The 5,138-nt window shown below is 34.0% G+C and overlaps 1 pseudogene; it reads right to left on the reverse strand.

Annotated features, from left to right (window-relative positions):
* Positions 1–4,075: 4,075 nt before the first annotated feature.
* On the reverse strand, positions 4,076–4,850 carry LOC122751315 (annotated as a pseudogene).
* Between the last annotated feature and the right edge of the window lie 288 nt (positions 4,851–5,138).

A 5,138-nucleotide genomic window follows, 5' to 3' on the forward strand; every position in this document is an offset into this window, starting at 1 on the left:
GCCTGTTTCTGCTGGTATTGCAGATCTATCTTATTCAGAAACTATGATGACTGAAAACCCCACCAATAAAATTTTCACAATCAAAGTCCAAATGGGTGATTTCTGGGACAGAGCCAAGATGGAGGAGGAAGGGCAGTAAGCTCTCAGAACTCATGACACCATTGCTCCAAAAACCTGCAAATAATGCCATTGAACAATTCTTGGAGCAGCAGAAACCACAAAAGAACAGGCTGAGATTATTTTCTAGCCATAATTTCCAGCCACATACAGTTTATAAGGTTGGCAGGAGGGAGCTGCTATGCTAGGGCAAGAGTGGTGCCCAAGCCTATGGTCACTCTGACACAGATTCAGTCTCAGGCAAGCCTTGCCAGATAAAGAGACCCCCAGAGGCTCTGAATCAGCTGCAGCACTGGTGTCATCTGGAACTAAACTCATGATCTGGTGAGAGGTCTGAGATGTTGGCTGGCAGGAGATTACAGTAGTTTCTGCTGGTGCTGAGGCAGAATTTGGGTGTTTCACCCCTGCTGGGGACCAGGAAGTAGGCTTAAGTGGCAGTGGTTCAGGTGGAGAAGGGGAGCAGGCTCGTTGGAGCTAATAACCACAGAACACAAAGTTTTGCTGCCTGGTTAATTAGCAAGTTGACTTTGGGTTATTGACAGACCAGAGAACAAGCCAGGTGAGTGAAGAACCTGCCCCTCCTTAAACCAAATGGGTCCAAAATTCCAGTACTGGATACATTTCAGTGTTTTATTTCAAGAGCTCAAGGATTATGTAGGACTAATGCCAAGAATCTTAGTGTCTGTTGTAATTTTGGTACAAATAGAGTGAAAGTCACCTGACCCCTGAGTCAGGAACTACTTCCTATACGATGACTTTCCTAATCTTCCTAATTGTCAGGGTGATCTCTCTCTCACAAATAACTGATTAATTTGTAAATATTTCATATATCATTATATTTACATATGCTTTATCACGCTAGCAAAATTCCCTCTTTGAGGAAAGGGCTTGGTTGGGGTTTTTTGCGTTTCTTTTTTAACTACATATTATCAGGGGCAACTCAGCACTTTACCCACAGTGGCTGTTTAGCAAATATGCTGGGAATTATGTTGAAATAAACTAAAAAAATGGGAACATTTTTTATGAAATAATGTAAGGAAAGTAATTTGCAAACTTTAATACAAAATATATTGGTGCTGATTCTGCTACTGCTACTGCTGTTGCTATTGCTGCTGCCATGTTGTTATTGTTGTTATTTGAAACACAACTGTGGTTTCATAGGCATTGAGAACTTCAAAAGATGAAACTTCTTTTTACCAATGCTAATTAGCACCTTCCAAGAAACAAAGTAATATAGATTAAATTATTTATGTCAGGTCAGTGAACCAGTGGGTGCTAGAATGCGGACTTATATCAGTCTATCAAAAAGTATTTATTGTATGCTTACTATGGGTCAGCTATAATACTAGAGACTAATAATAGGAGAAACAAGCCCTCATGTCAGCTCTTTAACCACTATACAATTCATTATTATGACCACCACTATCATCCATCATCATCACACCATCATCTTGATATGTAAAATTGTCAGTTTAACCAACTTTACAAATCACTTTTTGCGATCGATATTTTATCTTGAAGTTTCTTAGAGTATCCTAATAGAATATACTTACATAAGAGTTCACTTGGATTTTGTGGCTGTCATTGGCACTAGCTATTTTTCCCTTTTCCTCTGAGTCTCCCTTTGACAGATGATTCCCAGGGTAATCTTTGCCTTTTCTAGTTTGTTTCTGGTCCATGATTCTAAATGTAGTACTTTATTGAGGTTCGAAAGAGCCTCTTTCCATGTGGAATATTTAAAAAAGAGTGACTTTTTAAAAAATGTGAAAGAATAGATGAACTTTCAAATTATACATATTCTATTGTGCCTCCTGACATACTAACTAATTATGAAACAGGTTAAACCATGAGTTTCATGGTTATTAAGTAATTAGCATAGCATTGTCCACAGTGTTTACACAGTACATTTTACTTTGAAAATGAGTATGCTTTGAAGCTTCATTAGACAATTATAAGTCACTTATTTCAAGTTTCATCAAATAGTAGTTAGAGAATTTTAAGTACCTTTTAGCTAGTTAAGAATATGAATATATTTACATAATTTGAATTTTATTTAATAAGAGCTAACATTTCTAAAAAATCTGATCATTAAACAATTCAATAATTTGCATCTATTCTCTTTAGTTAAATTATTTTTTCATTCAAAATAATTTAGAATAAAAGAAAAATGGCTTTATTTTGAATCTGTATCTCATATATTTGTCATTTCTAAATACAATTCTGGAATAAAATATATGTTGCAATTATTGATCTACTGTTGATAATAAATAAATACTAAATAATTACCTTTTGTATTTAAAGTCATGGGTTTATAAAAGTAAATTCAAATAATACATTTTTGAAGTTATTCTATGGCATTTGCTTTTGATATATCTTATAGTGCCTACAATAAAATTATTTTTTCTATTTAAATATGTTAAAATCATATATGCCTAAGTATTAACATTCACACATATTGCTCTGCATTAAATTTTGCTCCTTCTATAATTTTAAGTTTCCAAAATTTATTGCAAACAGCTTAGGCTATTATTTTTCTCAGTTTTGATTATTTATGCTGAACATGAGTATAAACTGTAGAATGACTGTAACATAATGACTATTTCTAATATGTAGTAGTAGAATGACTACAATATAATGACAATTGCTAATAAGCAATATATGTATATACATATATACACATACATATGTTTTTATCTTAAGGATTTATTTTTAATTACTATAAAAGGGTGAATTTTTTCATTTATGTCTAGCGAACTAGCAAATCATCTGCAATTGTTTACAGAATCCACCTGTGCTAATTTGCAGTTTCTTATTCAAATATTTAAAATGAATAATTATTTGCTTTTGGTATGTTGCTTTCTGTGAATGATGATAATCATGCTTCATTTAGCAAACTTCTGTTTGCTATGACAGAGAAATGGTAATTCTGCATACACATGCCAAAAAAAGGGAAAGGAAAGAAAGAAAAGGGGAATGAAGAGGAGAAAGGTCAGACAAGTATACTTTAAAATGTTTACTCATTGACATCAGTGTTTTGAAATATGACCATTATCTTTGACATAGTTAAGATGACCTTTTGAAAATGAGGAAAATGTATGTTTGAGAACACCACAATTTTATATGCAATTATTAGTTTCTAACATCTCTGCTCAGGACTGAAGGTAGAATAAGGACATAGTTATGATTGATGTGGAGAATAGTAATCTGAGGTACACAGACATTATGATCCTTATCTCTGGTGCAGAGAATGTCCTAGTGAATCTAATGACAAGATCAATTATAGTTAGCATCTATTTCAAACTCTAGATATATTCTTGGAGTGAAAAAGTAGTCAGGTTTTTTGTTTTTCTTGTTGTTGTTTTTAGATTCTCACAGTGTTTTACATTGGCAGTAAATGATCATGGGGCAGAGAAATATTTCCTCTGTCGTTTTACCATAATATATAAGAAAATATGAGATAAGCAATTCAATATCATCCATTTGGCCCCTTCCATTGTAACCAATTAAGAAATATTAAAAATGCAATATATCACTTATGCATAGACAGCAGCTGTTACAGTGCATAGATTACGGGATATGAAATAAGGAAAGCCTGAGTTCCAATCTGCCTCAAACACTTACTAAATAAATATATGACCCTAGTCAAACCTGCATTTGTCTTCAGTTTCCTCATCTTTAAAATGGAGGAAATTATAAGTTACCTCTTAAAGATTGTTATGAAGATGAAAATGATAATATTTGTAATACATTTTTAAATATTAAAGTGTTACATAAATGATAGGTTTATAGCTAAAATTGTTCATATGGTTTGAATCTTTCAAATAGGGAAGTTTTTTGGAGTCCTATTATTATCCTACCATAAGTGGCAGTTAATTCAAGGATAACATTCTTTTTTTTTTATTTCATCACAGGCATTTTTATTAACAGACCATTAGAAAAACAATCATGGTAGAGACCTTTAGTTCATTCTGCTAATAAGTCTATTGATCTGGTCTTCCCTGCTACCAGCATCTCCACCTTCCACAAAATGTGTTGTCTTTTTCTTCATTCCACCTTGAGGAGAAGATAATTTGAAGGACCACAAGAAATTGTTGGCAGCTTACTTTCCAACACTGTATATCATGGATCAAGTCCTCCATGCAGATTATTCCATATTTACCTAGAGATTTTGCAATAAGGACATTATTAGTCAGGGCAATTCTCTGTTTCTTGATCTTGCTATAGCAAGATCGTTGTTTATAAATCAACTCATTCACAGATTTCAGGTTTGGATAACACCATGCAATGTATGATTCCACAGTTTTCAGCATGTTAATTGAAGCCTTGGTAAGCTTAGCAAAGGTGCCATTGAAGATTTGGCTAAGATGAAGAAGCTGCAATACTTTTCAGACCTTTGGGCTAACACCATTGATACCTCTGATTCTGCTCACAAAAGCTAACTTGGGTTCAGCAGGTACATAGTAGTTGCCATCTTTGCATGCCATTCTAGCTAGCTGGATTTCACTTCTGTACATTTCTTTGTACTCCTTATGGTAAGTTTTAGCTTTTTCATAGATAGTTTTTCTCCATATTTTATGGAGCTTTTTTACAGCCACCTTAATCTACAGGCATTTGGCCTTCAGTATTGCAAAAGACTTTTGCTTTTTCCGAAGAGATTCTGGAGCAGATGGCACCTTCTTCTTTTCTGTTGCACCCGCCATGATTCCAGCTGGAAAAAGAGCCAAGGATAACATTCTTTAAGAACTGGCTGGATTTTACCTATCACTATATTCTTTTGTGCCATTGTAACCTTTAATTAACTGCCTACAGTTTTTGCTTCCACTTATTCTCATTCTTCTAAACCCTAAGGAATCTGGTTTCTTACCTCATCATCCAACTGAAGCTATTCATTCCAAACTGACCAATGATCTCTTAATAATTGCATCCATTGACCTTTTGTCAATCCTAATCTTTCCTAACCTCTCTGCTGTATGTGACACTGTTGATGTCCTTCAGAATATTCCCTACTTTCTAGGACTTTA

The sequence above is a fragment of the Dromiciops gliroides genome, chromosome 3, assembly GCF_019393635.1.
Source record: "Dromiciops gliroides isolate mDroGli1 chromosome 3, mDroGli1.pri, whole genome shotgun sequence".
Taxonomy (NCBI): Eukaryota; Metazoa; Chordata; class Mammalia; order Microbiotheria; family Microbiotheriidae; genus Dromiciops; species Dromiciops gliroides.